At 50.0% G+C, this 16,346-nt stretch overlaps 1 protein-coding gene across 12 annotated transcripts in view; it reads left to right on the forward strand.

Moving 5' to 3' along the window:
- The window catches only part of Hpcal1 (hippocalcin-like 1), a 101,195-nt gene that overhangs the window by 47,313 nt on the left and 37,536 nt on the right, over positions 1–16,346 (forward strand). The window lies entirely within an intron of this gene.

Below are 16,346 nucleotides of genomic sequence, written 5' to 3' on the forward strand. Positions count from 1 at the left end.
GGGTGCAGAGTACACCCTACCTACCTATGAAGTGTCCTGGGTAGAGCCAGAATCTTCATTTCAAAAGATATTTTAGCTGATTTTAATCTCAGTACTCCAGGAGCTAGCCTGGTCTACAAAGCGAGTTCCAGAAAAGCCAGTGCTACACAGAGCAACCCTGTCTCAAAAAAAAGAACAAAAGAATTGTTTTGTTATTATTTTTAAATTATGTGTATATGGGTTGTGTGTGTGCACATGAGTATAGTACCCTCATAGGCCAGAAGAGAGTGTCGGATCCCTGAAGCTGGACTTACACACGGTTATGAGCGCCACAACATGGATGCTGAGAACTGAACTTGGGATCTCTTGAAGAGCAGGACCCATTCTCAACCACTGAGCCATCTCTCCATCCCTAAAGATCTTCATTTGAAAGGAACTCAGGTCGGCCCTGGGGTCAACTGCAGCTTGAACACAGTCTGGCAAGGTCAGAGGGCTTGTTTACGCTCCTCACTGCCCCTCAAGGCTGTGCCTGAGTCAATTGTTTCCTACCGCTGGACCTTGATCCTCTTATCCCTTAAACAGGCTGTCACCCTTTCCTGTTTGCTGGCTGTAGAGGTCACCTAGAGTATACAGGACATACGTTACCTTGAGGCTGGCTCCCTGTGTGTGTGCTGGGCGAGCAGTGCCTATCCTGGGCTTGAGGAGTGATGGGCAGGGCAGGGCAGGGCAGGGTGATTCAGAGTGCCAGGATGTGGGAAAGTTTGTTGGGAGGATGCCAGGCCAGGACCACAGGGTGGGGCCTCCGGGGAACTGATGTGTTTGAGTAGGAAGGAGGAGATTGCATTAGAGCTTCAAGCCAGTCTAAGGTGGATCCTTCTACCCTTCCAGGGCACAGGCTCCCAGCACCCAAGATGAGGAGGACACAGAGCCCAAGAACTGTAAGCAGGTCTGGGAGCTGGGCCTGGGGCTCCCAGGCTTGCCCTAAACCACAGTAACTCCCTGAGTATGAGGGAGTACCGTGGGGCTCTGAGCACAGGGGTCAGGGCAGCACCCTTCTGCCCTCCTGGAGGTTTGTGGGCTCATTCAGGATAGGTAAGTTCTGGGAAAATGCTGGATGTGATTGATTGCTGATGAGACTCCTTTTCACTATGAAAAGTGTTCCCCCTGATGTCACCTCCCCTAGGAGTCTCCTCTTCTATTCACATCCGTTTCTCCTCTGAGAGGTAGCAAGCCCCACCCCCCACCCCCTGCCTAACATATGTCCCAATTCCTCTGAACAGGTTTTGAAAAAGACCCAGGATTTATTTGTGTCTTAGCCTTTGGTGTATCTGCCCTGCCACGCTGAGTTCTGGAACTCAGTCAGCCAGCTTGTCTGCAGAGGGGAGAATGAGGTCTCCAGGAGTCTGGCTCTGGTATGGGATCCTCAGACAGTAGGGCTCCTGGTCACCTCAGTAAGTTCTGGGGTGGGGTAGGCTTGCAGTGATAGGGCTGGCAGAGTCCAGGCAAGTGACAGGCGGCAGAGTTTCATGGGAGACTGGGATGCAGCCAGATGAAGGCCTCGTAAGGATAGGCAAGTCTTCCCCACAGGCTCTTTCTGGAGGTTGAAACCAGAGTGGTCGACGCTTTACTGTCTGGTGGTGATGGTTGTCTTCCTCCAGCCACAGTGCTTGTCTTCTGCTGATAAACAGCAGTTTAACAGTTAACAGTAGTTAACCTGCTGTCCTCACTTGGACTCACCACCCTGGGCTGAGGTGGCCCTTCTGTGCTCTGTTCATGAGCAAGGCTCAAGAACACGGCTCATAGGAGGTGTAGGGTTGGTCCATCGGCCAGTTGAGGATCTCTACATTCTAATTTCATTTTTCTCCTCGCTGTCTCTGTGCACATCTTCACTTGCTGGACGTATTCTGGATCCTAAGAGCGTCTCATCAACCTCAGGCTAGTCTTGTATGTAGACCAGGATAGACATCACGTGACAGAGGCACCATCGCCTGGTTTTAGAACAAGTCTCACAATAGCTCTAAGATCTGCTTTCCAATCCCTGCCTCACTAATAGCCATTCACAATGGTCTCCACCCCATCTTACCATGCCTGGCCCTTTGTGATCTGACTGTTTCTCCCCATAGCCCATCATTTGTCTTTGCCTCTTCCTGTCTCAGCAGCTCACTGTTCACTCTCAAAACCATAGAAACAACTCCAGGTGCTCTGCACCCCATGCTCCAACAGCCCTGAGCACCTGCACCCTGTGTTGTGACAGTCCTGGCTATCCTGTATCCTGGGGTTCTACAGCTCCAGGATCTCATAGTTCTGGGCACCCTGTATCCTAGCAGCCCCGGGCTTCCATAGTCCCAGATATCCTGCATCCAGGGTGCCCACAGCTCTGGGTTCTCACAGACCCAAACATCCTGTACCCAGGGTACACATAGCTCTGGGCTCCACAGCTGCACTCCTCCAACCCCCTATGCCTCAACAGCTCAGTTGTCCCAGGCCCCAGATAACTTGAACCTCATGTCTAAACAGCCTATGGCATCCTACCCCCTTGGTGCCCACAACCCCTAGTGTCCACAGCCCAGGATCCCACAATCCTAAGCACCTGGCAACAGGTGTCCCAACATCACTTAGCATCTATAGCCACGAACATCCTGTCCCTAGGTGTTCACCCACAGCCCTAGACTCTCATAGTTCCATGCCCTAAAAGCTCCAGGTATCCTCTGTCCCAGGCACCAACAGCCTTTGCCTCCTAACAGCCTTATGACCAGAGCCCTGGGTATCCTGCACCTCATGACCTGGCAACCCTGGGTATCCTGACCCCACGTGCCTACATCTAGGTTCCAAGAGCCCTGGACAGCCTATCCCCATGTCCCCAGGGCTCCTGTACCCGCAAGGTGCCTGTACCACATGATACCCTGACTTCTTGCTTCTTTACTACCCAGGTTGATGTGATTTTTTTTTAATCTATCTGTCTTAGAGGAGAAAAAAAATACTCATAATTGGGGTGCCTGATCCAAAGTCAAGGCAGCCTTGATTTTATCTACATGGGCCTAGAGGTTTCTTGCTGTGGGAACAGCGAGCTCCTAGGTTGGTGCTGAGTCCCTCAGTGTGGGAGGATAAGGATGTTTGGTGGTGCTAAGAGAGGGTATGGGAGCCACATAGTAATTGACCTGGCAGAGGCACCCAAGAGAAGGATTGAATGGTGCCTTCAATTCTGAAGGAGAGTTCTAATTGCTTTTGTGGTGTGCTATCATCTGAGGGTAACTGTGTGAGCGCACTGACCTCCTGACAGTTAGATGTAGAATTATTATAGGATGTGAGCCACTGATGTGGGGGTTCTGCAAAAGGCATTTTATTAGCATTTTTAAACTAAAATTTAAATATTCTTATTGTGGAAAGAATCATAAATATCCAAAAGGAACCTGAAGAGTAAAATATTAATAACCACTACAAGTTCACATGCATATTTAGATGTAGATGCTAGACATTCTGGTCAAAATTGTCATAAGTTCTAGACAAGTCCTTGAGCTTCCCGGTGCTCCGACTGGTTCCCACTGAAAACCTTGGAACTGATATCACAGTGAGCTCTGTGGGGAAGGAGGAGCTGGTGAAAGCAGAGTAGTTGTCACTGCAAACCAACTGTCCAATAAGCTGAGCTTTGACATTTCTCTATGTCCCCTTTGGGAGGCCTAGGCCCCCACCGCATGCAAGTTCCTTTCCTGGAACGTGGGGAAGTTGGCTCGCAGTCTGCTTTGGCACACCTCCTAAGCTGTGGCCAATATTTAGCCACCCTCCTTGAAGTCTCCATTCTGTGCCAAGGGTTCCATAGACCTCGTGGCCTTGGCCATCCATTCATAATGTCCTGTGAAGCAAAGGCCCAGGCTGAAGGTCGGTGTGTGTGCATGGGGCCCCGACAGAAGCATGTTTACTGAGCTGTTGTGCTCCCTGCACCCGCAGCTCCGAAATGACATTTCAGGAATTGAATTACCGACATTTCAGTACTTGCAGAATCCAGGAATAGATTATTTGATTATATCTGTTGGAAGTCATTCCCACAACCGGCTTTGCTTTCTCAGCCAACAGCTAAACCGAGTGAGGAGCAGGAGACAGCAGGAGGAGGCCGTAATTACGTGGTTCTCCCAAAAGCACATCTCTCAGGCTGGCAGCAGCTGGTGGCTTGTCCCTGGTCTGGGAAAACCGCTGGACTTTGATACGACAGGCCTGACCCAAACTGGCACCACGTTCTAACAGGCATAATATCACATGCTAGTGCGGGTCACACTGCTGGGCCTATGCAGACTAAAAATGCCATTTTGATGGCTGCTATTGCAGCCAGAGGCACCTCCCTCCCGCTTTGTAGAGAAAGAAGTGGGCTAATTAGGTCTGCTGGGTAAAGTCAGGGTATCTGTGGCCTGATTTCTGCGACAAGTTCTCTAGAGGTTGTTGGTCTTGGGGTTCCAATTTTTAGGGCTCAAAAGCCATTGAGGAAATCTCTGATTTTCCTTGGCCTCAAGGAAAATATGAAAGTTCCAGGAGGTGTTTCCCAGCCCAGCAACAATGTCTCCCTTTGGAGCTAGTAGCCCTGCAACAGTGTCCCCTTTGAAGCTTGCAGCCTGCCGGGCCTGAGATGGGAACATAGATACTTGGTGCTGCTGAGTTGAGGCACTGGCTTTCTGGGTGCTTCATGGCTGGAACTCACTGAGAGCCACTCATGAGCATTGACCCCTGGGTCAAGAGCAAGTCTGTGAGGAACAGAAGAGTGTGCCTCTCCCCAGGGCTCCCAGCACCCAGAATGAGCTCTGGCAGGGCCTGATGGCAGTCTAAGCACAGTGGGGAGAACTTTGTCCCTTAAAACTATCACCATTTGCCTATTAATCAAATAATAATTACTAGGTTGTGTTTTGTTCCACCAGGGAAAGCCGAAATGAGCTCTAAGGAGGCACAGGCTCCACCAGGCAAGGACTACTTAATTCAAAGGGAGAGGAAGGGCCTGTCCTCCTTAGGCCACCCCCAGTGTGTCCTTGAAACGTACTTCTCGGCGTCCTGGAAAAAACAACTCTCTTGTGCAGGCGCCTACCTGGACTACTTATCTCTAAAAAGGACAGAGTCAGGCCTCTGGAGTGGTTGAACTCAAATACCGTGCTGGCATTCCGCCCACAACATCTTTTATCGAGCCCTGGAAGCCCAGGTCCCGTTTCCTATCTGAATCCCTTAATGGCCTCTTCCTTTAAGTCCTAGGGAACTAACTTCCTGGTTACCCATCATCTCTAGTTTTTCCGCTTCCTCTCATCTGTTTCCCATCATTTCTGGAGTAGGCAGGGCATCTTCATGGTGGAGGTTGGAACAGAGAGGCTGGTGCCTAAGGGCAGGTGTGGAATGTGGCTGAGGGAGGTTTGGGGATTCGGGTATCTAGTCTGTCTTGACCTGAGGTGTTTAGTGACTTTGTCTCCTGCTGTGTAAGACCTCTGACTCCTCAGAGTTCATCAGAAGAAATGCCAAGCAACAGAGGCAAGTGTAGGCCCAGTTCCATTTTTGTCTCCTGTTCCACGGCTTGGCACCTCAGGATTGAATGGTACCTGTGGGCTGGCTTGCTGCTTTGTGAAGTCTGGATACTCAGGATAGGCTCTAGACATTGAGGTGAGCACTAGCCATGACCTGAGGAGCCTGGCCAGGGGCCATGATCCAAGGGATCATTGTTGAAAACTGTTGAAAACTCTCAGCATGCTTTTCTGAGTTATGTGGGGCCCTGTCCCTGGGAGTCAGGTAGCAAAGATGTTAGGGAAAACATGTGCTCTGGCCTTCATCTCCTGCCTCAGTTTCCTCCTCTATAAAGGGAAAGTGGTTGTCTATCTTAAGTCATTCAGAATGGAACCTGTCACTGGGCTGTAACTTTGCTGTGGATCCAAGATAGACGGTACATTTCAAACTGTAGATCCCAGGCAGGAGCTGGCACACAGGAGACTCCGGGAGGTCAGTGGACGTGAAGGGGAATAAGTGATAGAGGCAAAGCCATACAAGTGGGAGGGGACTAGCAGATGACATACACTTAGTAGAGGGTGGTAGGGTCCTGTGCTTGTGCTGGGGTGAGGTGGAAGGGTCATGTGAGTCTGGTGGGCTCTTCACTTGGAGGGAAGCTGGTCTGAATGCACCAGCCTCTTAGAAATGGCCATAGCCCTTGAACCACATGGATAGTCCCGCAGGAGTCCACATCTGTCTTGCAACCTTTACAGTGCTTCCGGTAGCTTTTCTACCAGGTCATTTACCCTGTCACCTTCTAGTTAGTTCTCTGTCCACTGCACTCAGTTCCACCGGGGCTCAGAGGCCTAGGTAACAGGGCACTTGGTTCTTATACAGGAGGGAGACTTTCTGAGCAGCATAGCCCCATGTTGGGTGGATAGCTTAAGGTGTGGTCTCACCTAAGGGCTCCAACGGGAGTTTCCATGAAACTAAGTCTGCATTAAAGGATCAGTGGCAGGGTGTGGGACTTCCATGTTCTCTCTGGGGCTGCGCAACACTGCAAGCTTTGACCTGAGCAGCCTTCCCTGGGACTTTTGTTTAATCCAATGCACATGGATGCTTTCTCTTCACAGTCTCCTCCTCCTATCTCCTGGAGGGCTCCCCTGAACAGAGAATGAGAACCAGCCCAGTGCGTCCTCGGGCAGGCTCTCCCCTGGATGGCAGTGGTAAGGAAACAGGCCTTGCACAGGTCCTTGTGGGCCTGAGGTTTCTCTGCTGCTGGGCTGGCTCTGGGATCTTTTATCACCATTCAGAAGGTGGTTATATGGTGGTTCTGGAAGAGGCAAGTCCACCTGCCTCTTCCAGAAGACATCATCTTCAAAGATGAAAGAATGCACACAGGTGTTTCCTTGGCTCATAGTCACTCCTAGGAACCTTGTTGTCACTGTTGGCCATAGAGTGAGGGTATAGCAGTCTCTCACCAACTGGTCCAGTTGTAGTTTTGCTTTATAATCTGCTCAGTCTTCCAATGATGAGAGAAATCAAGACCATCTGCTCCCTGTGGGCTGAAGCACAGGAGGGAAGCTGTGTAGTGCTTTGACTGTGTAGCGCTGACATGGAGAGAACTTGATCAAAGACTCTACTAGAGTGTAGCAGGGCCAGCAGCGTGTGCTCACCACACACTCTATGCATCCCTCCAGGCACTCGGCACATATCCCGTCTCGATATTGTATCCAGGGTGGTGGGCTTAACACTGGGTGAGGTTTGAGCACTCAGAGGCTCCCAGGTGGGAGGTAGATGATCGAGCAAGTGCTGATCCAGGGGGGCAAGTGCTGTCATGAAGGCAGGGCTCAGTAATAAGTGTCACATGCTGCTCGGGACACCTGCACCTGGTAGTCTTCCTTCCCATCTGCCTGGATATCAGTAGGGCTCCCTCACTCCTGAGCATCTGGGTTGCCATCCCAGGTGCTTCAGGTAGTGTCCGTTTATAGAAGACACAAAGACAGCTCCCATTCCCCACCTAAGGACTGAACTACAGGTGGATCCAGAGCCACTGGTCAAAGCCTTGGCTCCCTGCTTTTTCCTGGCTCTTATCACACTAGCGACCCTAAGAGGAAGCAATCCGGTGCTGGGGAGCCTCCTTCCCCAGGCCGCTGCAAGCTCTCCCCAGCTGGTCTGCTCTGACACAGGTGCAGCATCAAGAGGCTCTAAGGGACATAGTCAGTGACAGATGAGAGCAGCAAGCCCCAGAACCGATGGAATAATCAGAAGTTCGTTGTAGGTGCCTGGAAAGAGGATGGGGTGGTGGGGTGGAAAACTGATTCTAGGCATGCAGCGAGCAGAGCCAGATCCCTGGACAGGGATGAGGAGCTACTGGGGAAACTGAGGCACGATATTGAGGAAGGTGTGACACAAGTCTCAGGCCCCAGCAGGCTCTCTGCTTCTGACACCCGTGCCTTCCCTCCATGAATAAAGCATGAGGCTGGTTGGGGGGGGGGTGTTGCTGTCATCATTATCATCTGACTCCATAATAGAAAAATTAAAATTTAAAGTGATGGAAAGTGACGAGTGACAGAAATGTTCCTAGAAACTGGAGATTGTGCGCTGAGTGGCTCTCGGTGAAGATGACATCAGACACCCGAGTCCCCAGGAGTGGGTTTTTAATGTTTCAGTATTTGAAGCCGAGGACACAGGAGCCTTTGTTCTCTGGGCCCCTGGGGGCCCTCAGTTCTCACTACCAGCCCCAAGAAGCAACTTCATCTCACCATGGTCCTATGCTTTGTGATACAGGCCTCCTCAGGGGTTCTAGCCAAGCCTACCCATGCCACCTATGGGGACCCATGCCATGCTCATGCCAGAGGAAGCCTAGGCCATTAAAAAGCTAGGTCACTAAAAGCCTTTCCAAATTGTCTCTAAAGTTCTCAGCCGGAATCCAATATTTGAACCCCAGGGTCCTTGGGAGTTTTGACTCCAGACTCACTTCCTTCCTGGGGTGGCTGCAGGTCCACATTGTGATGGATGTTGGCTACCAGCTCTGGTTGTTAGTTGTTTCAATGTTTTAAAACCAGGTCTCACCAGGGCTACAGAGAAACCCTGTCTAGGAAAACCAAAAACCAAAAACCAAAACCAAACCAAAACAACAACAACAAAAAAAACAGGTCTCGAAAGCCAAAGCCACTTTAACTCTTGTGTCCCCCCTCCCCTGTTCTGCCCAATCAGCGTTGGGAGTGCAGGTGTGTGCCTCTCTGTCCAGTACAGTGGTCTGTTTTCCTACTAGGGCTCTAGGAAAATCTAAAATGTAGCCAAGTCCTTAGTCCCCACCCACTCCCAGGAGCTCAGAGCGACCTGGCTGGGCCTGCCCAGTTCCTCAGGGCAACCACTTGTCTTCCGCTGGCCTGCTGGGCTCCAAATGTTACTGGGCTTCTTCCAAATCCTCTGCTCCTCCCCCCAGTCAAGCTGAGTCCTCAGGTCAGTGGGGCAGAATGCCAGAGCTCCAGGGACAAAGGGCTGCACAAAACACTTACTTTAATTAGAAGAATTATGTAAAACAGATCAGAAAGTTGGCAAAAATATAGGACAAAAAAGTCACTGAAGGCTACCTCCTGACCCAGCCACTCGTTTGCCTCACCCCCTGGTGATTTCCTCACAGAATTGGCTTGCACACCAGAGAGGTCACTATGGCCAGCCTTCTCGAGAAGGCTGGTGGGTTATGGGAGACACCCTTTTTCTTGGGGATGAGACAGTTTGTCTGCCTAGATGGAGGCAGTAAGTGGCCTCCCATTTGCAGACACTGATGTCCTGAGTTTAGATTCAGAACAAGACAAATACTAAATGTCACAGTTGCACAGAGTGAAGTGGGAGTGAGCGGGACAGCTGAGGTGGTTTCTTGTGAAGGAGCAGGTGTGAGGTCCAGGGAGGGATTAGGAGAGAGGAGTGGGGCAGACATCTGGACTCGACGGCATGGAATCTGTGCCCGACCACTTCCTTCCTGTGGTCATCCCCCTCCAGAAATCTGGAATCTTCTTGATTATTGGTGTGCAATCTGCAAGCCTCCCCCACCCCCACTCGAGGAGAGCTGAAGTTCTGTGAGATGTGGATTTCTGGAACTTCACTACCCGGAGCTGGACCATGGACCATGCTGCTGTAGGGAGGATGGAAGTGTGGAGAGGGGAACAGCAGCAATCATGTGTGAATGGTTCCACAGGCCATGGAAGGACTGTCAGAGTTCTAGGATGGAGGGGTGCTAAGCCCTCCCTCCCAATGAGCTGTTTATGATGAGCAAAGAATGCTGGAAAGTAGAGGAGGAGGAGGGGGGAGGGAGGGAAGGAGGAAAGGAGGGAGGGGAGGAGGGAGGGAAGGGGGATCCTCATTGTCCCAGCAGGAGCTGGGCTCTGCCCTGTCCAAGGGCTCTCTAGTGTGGGTGCTTACTCCCGGAGACCCGTGACCTTATCCTTTTCTTTTGCTTAAAGCCTGCCTTTTCATCTAGTAACATTGTATCCCTCCAGAGAATTCACTAAGCAGGAGGTGTAGGCTACAATCTGTCCTGTCTCCACGCCTACACTCCCTTGGGAGGCTGAGATAGATTTGAGGGTACTTGCGGGCTTTGATCAGAGGCCAGAGCTGAGGAGGGGCAGTTGTCTGTGTGTGTGAGGAAGGCAGAGAGCATGAGTCCAGCATTCATTCCTGTCTCATGCCCTTTGAGACACTCAAGGCAAAGCGGTTAGGGAAGGACACAAATTGTACTTTTTTTTTTGGTACACAAATTGCCTTTTTTTTTTTTTTTTTTTTTTTTTTTGTGGTGTGGCTGTTGGGACAGATTCAAATACGGAAGTGGCAATCAGACCTGGATGTCAGCCCCGCATTTTCCTCTTAGCAGCTGTGTGACCTTGGACAGCTATCCAATCTCCAGACTTTACTTTCTTCGTAGGACTGGACAGGTTCACAGGTTCACCCCTTCCCACTGAGTCAAAACAGCAAGCCACACTCACTGTAAACAAAGCTACTGAGCACAAGGGCACCAAAACAGCTGCCTTCTTGTCTGCCTTGTTTTATATCTTATAAACACACACACACACACACACACACACACACACACACACACACACACGAGAGTCAACTAGAAATCCAGCAATTAATAAGTCGGGAGAGTAATTGCTAGGTGATAAATATTCATATTTGCTAAACCACATATTAGCATAAATTTAAAAGATTTCTTTCTCCTGCTAAAATTGTTTTGGGTAGTTACAGAGCTGGGTACATTTGTCAAAACTAAATGGATTGTACACCTAGAAAGGATGAAATTTATTGTAGGTAGATTCAAAAATTTTTTTTCTTAGCTGGGTATAGTGACACATGATTGTAATGCTAGCAATGAGGGAGCTGGGGCAGGAGGATAATAACTTCTAGGCTGATATATATCCCTTTTTAATGCAAGCAAAAATACATGGAATTGACAAAGTAATTTAAGAGGATATATCCAATATTGATGAAGAAAAAGACATCTAATGTTTTTTTTTTAGATTTTTTTTAATTGTGTGTCTGTGTATGGGAACAGGTGTAGCACACGTAAGTATAGGTGTCCCTGGAGGTGCCAGGTCCTTTAGAGCTGGAGCTCTAGGCAATTGTAGGCAACTCAGCATGGGTCCCAGTAACGGAACTAGAACCTCTGCTAGAGCTGTACGCGTTCTTAACCACTGAGTTACCTCTCTAGCCCTGACATCTAAATAGTTTGCTCTGTTGACCAGGCTGTCCTTGAACTCACAGAGATCCATCTACCTTTGTCTCCCAAGTGCTGGGACCAAAGGCAAGAACCACCGCGTTCAGCTTTGTAAACAGAACTTCTAATGGCAAGTTTTAAACATATTTGGACGTGGACATGACTTAGTCCTTCCTATTCTGTGGAAGGCCACTCCTTATACTCCTCCCCAGAGCTATCAGGGCAGTGGACACCACCCTGATTCTCCTCATGGGACCTTCATAGAGGCTGTAGTGTGCAGGCAGAAGCAACCCTACCGTTTCCCAGAGACAACTGCTTCCTCCTCCTTCCTGTTCCTAAAGCCCCTCATCTCATCACTTGTCTGTCAAAAACACTGTGAAGATGAACAAAATGTGGCTCATGAGAGTTGCTTTGGAGAGAAGGGGTTTATAACTACACACTGTCCTTGACCCCATAAAGTGAGGGACTTGTGGTGAGACCCTAGAGGGGACACACACTAAGCTCCCCTCTGGGGTGTGGATGAAATACTTCAAATTCCACAAGGCAATCAATAACTGGTCTTTCCTCAATGGCTGCTGAGCAGGGCTCAGAATGGCCTCACAGTTGAGTACAGCAACCCTACCTGTCTCTCAACTGGAGAGCTGTTCACTGGTGCCTGGTGGTTTTTGCTTGGGCCGCATCAGCAGTTTCAGCCTCTACCTCTGCGACATGGCATACTACTTATCAGATTGGCCAGGGATGGGAAGAGGCTGGGGAGCTATTAAAATTCCAGAAGCATTAGTGGGTTGAGAAGATGAGACGGGAATGTGATAGGGCTAACAGCAGACTTCTCACTGTGCTTCAAACATGTAGTCACCCATTCATGAGAGGACAGGTGTGAGAAAAACTAAGACCCCTGGAGACTTGGGGGACACTCAGAACCAACACTCTTTCTCAGCACATCTGCACAGGCTGACTGCAGCTTTGAGTAGGAAGCTGAAACCCCTGAAGCCAGGCTTCCCCAGGACAGATATGCTCTTCTCATTGTAAGGATGGACCTGCTGGCCCAAGTTTACCTGGAGGTCCAGACAGAAGAATACTTAGCTCAACCAAGCCCTGTGCATTTTTCTTACTGCATGAATGCCACTGCCCCAAAGAGCTGTTAATCAGGCTGGCTGTGAGCCTACCCTTTTGCCACTGTAACTGTACTTTAAAAACTCCAGCTGTCACTCAGAAAGTGACTTTGCTGGCTTTGGAGACACCCCAGCCCATGCTCTGGGGGTGGGGAGACTGGTGGGAAAGCCCCGTGTATGTCCTGAGAACTCTTTAGCTTGAGGTCTGGAATGAACAGGGAAAAAAGAACCTGCTGGGGTGAGGCATTCAGTGAGCTTTGCTCTTTGAGTCTGTGAAGTGAGGAGTTCCTGGGCCTTTCATCTAGCTAGCTCTGCTGAGAAAAGCTGGTAGGCACTGGGCCAGAGGCTTCTACCCGCTGAGGTATGTTTTTGCCCAGGGAGCTGAGTGCTGACCGCAGCCGCCCACTGTCTGCTGTGTATTACAAGCCCCAGCCTCCCCAGAGGATGAGCAGAGTCCTGGTTGAGTGCAATACTTCCTGGAAAGTTCCTGCCAGGACTGCATGCACCCCACACCCAGCCTTCTCATATTCATCGTCACTTACTGGCTCTTACTGGAGGCTCTGTTATATGTCACCTTCTCTAGAAAGCTCTCCTGGACCCTAGACAAAGTTGAAGCTCCCTCTGTGACTTCTTTTAGTATCTATCACCTACCCAGGGCCCATTGCCATTTGACCCAGAACCTCCTGTGCCCTTTGCTACAAGCAGCATAAACTCTTAGGGAGCAAGAATCACCCTTATTCTGTGTTACATTCTGGACACTCAAAGCAGGGCCTGACACATGGTGGAAGCCCCATTAAACGTGATGTGTAAGACTTAAATCACAAATGAGACTCCACCTCCTGCCCACAGACCATCACCTTGATGAAAGTTCAACTATGGTGGCGTCTTTGATTGGTTCCCCTGGGTCACTGCTTATGTGGGGCAGAGGTAGTCCCTAAGGCCTTGTAGGAGCAGAAAGGGTTCTCTATGCTAGTTCTGTCTGAGCTGTCCAGGAGCTCCCCTGTGGTGGTACTTCCAGAATGTACATGGAGCTGACACACCTGCCCGGTGCCATCTGAGGCCAGCTCATGTCCCACCATCTCAGCTACAGCACTGTTGATGTTTGAGGCTTTGTAGTTTTTAAGCTGGTGTAGACTGTTGTATTTATGTACCCCATTCTCTTCACCCATTGCCACGTTTCCCTCTGAGAAGCACAACGTTACTTTTACTGAGAGCTGCTAACATTTAAAAATATTATTACATTATATATATATATATATATATATATATATATATATATATATGCATACTTATCCATATGTGCACACATTTCCACCTACGTGCGTGCATGTGTATACATATACATAACACATGCCTTTTTAACGGTAGCTCTGGATTGGCATGTTTGCTTTATACCAGTTTCCTGAGATTTGCCGCAACCTGTGAGGCATTTCTTAATCACATGTGAGCCACAGACAACTTTGGACCTCCACTCTTGAGGGTGGGGCTGGCTGGAAGATCATTCCTTCAGTTACACACTTACATCATTTCTCACATAAGGAGTAGGCATGAGGCTGGATGCAGCCAGTGTGGCAACTGCACAAGACCTCTCGTGGGAGCTTAAGGACAGAGAGGTGGAATTTTCCTCCCTGTGGAGAAGATGGGTACAGGCTCCTAAACCTGGTGGGTGCTCAGTTCCCTGTGGGATGTCCTCTCATCCTCCCCACTGCAAGGCAGAACTCTGACCTGTTCTGGACAGGTGAAAACTGGGTGGGGCCTTCTTTGCTTTCTCTGCCCAGAGGTGTGCTGGGTGCCAGGCAGGGCACTGTCCTCTGTCTACACTAGTACCTTGCTGCAAGGCTACACTTGCTATTCCTAGACAGTTAAGCGATGCCACCAGTGCCACCAGTGGCAGAAAAGGTGAAGGGAAAGTGAACCTTGTGACACATAGGAATGGGGTAGGGCAGCGGCTCTCAACCTGCAGATCTTAGGAACATCCCCCCACCTCCCATACATTTATTTTCACTACTACTTCATTATTGTGATTTTGCTACAGAGTGGTGTCTCAGTTCCTAAGAATGTTGGAAATAAGTCTTTTCTGATGGTTTCAACCTGAGGGTTGAGAACCACTAGGGTGGTGGGGTCAGGTGCTTGGGGCCTCCCTGGAAGGAATCTCAAGACTGGCCTGAAGGAGAATAGTTCATTGAGAAACTGGGAACTGTTCTGGGCAGAGGAAATTGTCAGACAGCATGCCGGAGCTTAAAGATGGTCAGTCTTGGTTAAGGCACGAGAATTGTTTTGTAAGTGAACTTCTCTTCTTCCCACTACCTGATGTCCTGACCTAGGGCTGCCAGTGGTGCATGGGGTGACCCCAGAACCGTTGCACCTCCTACAGCGGCCTCAGCTCATGTGGTTGGGAATCTACATGGGAACAAAGAGGGGCTCTAGGCTTCTTTCCTGGCGGGGGCCATGTGTGTATTCTCAGCAGGCTCTGAATGCAGCTGATTCCAGGGAGATGCTGCCTTCCACAGGGAAGCTACCCCTGTGGCTTGAAGCGGGCTATATTAGCTGAGCCAGGCTGGTTTAATCTGTGATGCTGAACGTACCATGTGGACAGATCCTGGGGAGCTGTCAAGATGGTGATGTCCAAATCCTGTGTCTGCCCATGCCTGAGTGACTGAGCAGTGTCACTAACAGGACTCCTGTCTTTGGGGTGCCCGTGGTGAGGTGGCTGTTGTGTAAATGTGAAGGCTGCTCATTTGAGGGGAATGAATAATTTATTTCTGTTTTCACATGGCTTATCCCTTCACTGAAGCTGAGCTCCTGTGCATCCTGCAGGATCCTGATTAAGGGGCTTCTGGCAGCCTTAATCCCAGTCTTTGTGGTGTGTTTCCACGTGGTCGCTTCCCAAGCTACATTTCAAGAGTGTCTTTGTGCATGCTCTCCCTCTCCCTCTCCCTCTCCCTCTCCCTCTCCCTCTCCCTCTCCCTCTCCCTCTCCCTCTCCCTCTCCTTCTCCCTCTCCCTCCCCCCCCTCTCAAGGACCAGCCTCAGCCTCTGCCTACATTGCTCTCCTGTCTCCTTTGAACTCTCTTTGGCAAAGGCCCTGATGCATGCCCTACATTCATCCTGCCCAGGTTATCATCCTGATGCTCCTCCAAGTTCATCGTTTAAGAATCCACAATGGCTTCCAACTACCGAATGCAGTCTGAATTCTAATATTCAAAACTGATAGTAACTTCCCTGGTTCCTCCTTTGAGCTGCCTGCTGATTCTTCATTCAAAGTTTAAGAAGGGTCTTCTTCATCTAGGAAGTATTTGGGGACTTGTGGACCCAGGATTAAGGAGGTCCCACTCTCTGACTGCACAACTCTAGGACAAGATGATCAGCACTGAAATGACAGGACGGCCTGTCGGATGGCCTGGTCCTGGATGGGAGTTGAGGGAAACAGCATGGAGCATGTCATAGCATGTGCATGTGAATGTGCCCGGCACACCGTCCTGTGCACAGCGGGACCGTATTCCCAGCCCTTTGCATAAATGCCCATGGTTGAGAGGGTGTTTCTATATGGCTTCATTGCCTCATGTGGTCTCATGGCTACCAAAGGAAGGACAGAGAGAAGAGATGGAGAAGAAAGCAGTTCCTGAGGGAGAGGTGACTGTCCAGGGTCACCTAGTGACATACCAGAGTCCAGAATCAGCATGTTTTAGATTCCTACCATGTTGAAGGGTTCACCCCCAACTTGCCCTTCACATTCCTGGTACTCTGAGAACCTACTGTCCCTCAGCCACCTGGGGTGGACTTAGGACAGCCACTCTTAGGGACACTGTGAACATTGTGCTCCCTCTTGGGCTATAATTTGTCCCAAACCTAATACCCACTTTCCCCTTTCTCCTCCAATTTCATTACTAATAAAACTACTGGAATATGTAACAGTGGCACTCACAGAGGCCTGTGGCCCTGGCTTGAGTGACAGGTGATCACTGAGTGACCACAGGTGGTATCACAGGAACACTTGGGACCTTTTTGTCACTGTCCGACAAATAAAAGCATCTGCCTCTCCCGGGAGTTTTGCTTGGTCATGCTGCCACACCTGGCCACACTGGCCTCACCTGC

Source organism: Mus musculus, chromosome 12 (genome assembly GCF_000001635.26).
Source record: "Mus musculus strain C57BL/6J chromosome 12, GRCm38.p6 C57BL/6J".
Classification (NCBI taxonomy): domain Eukaryota; kingdom Metazoa; phylum Chordata; class Mammalia; order Rodentia; family Muridae; genus Mus; species Mus musculus.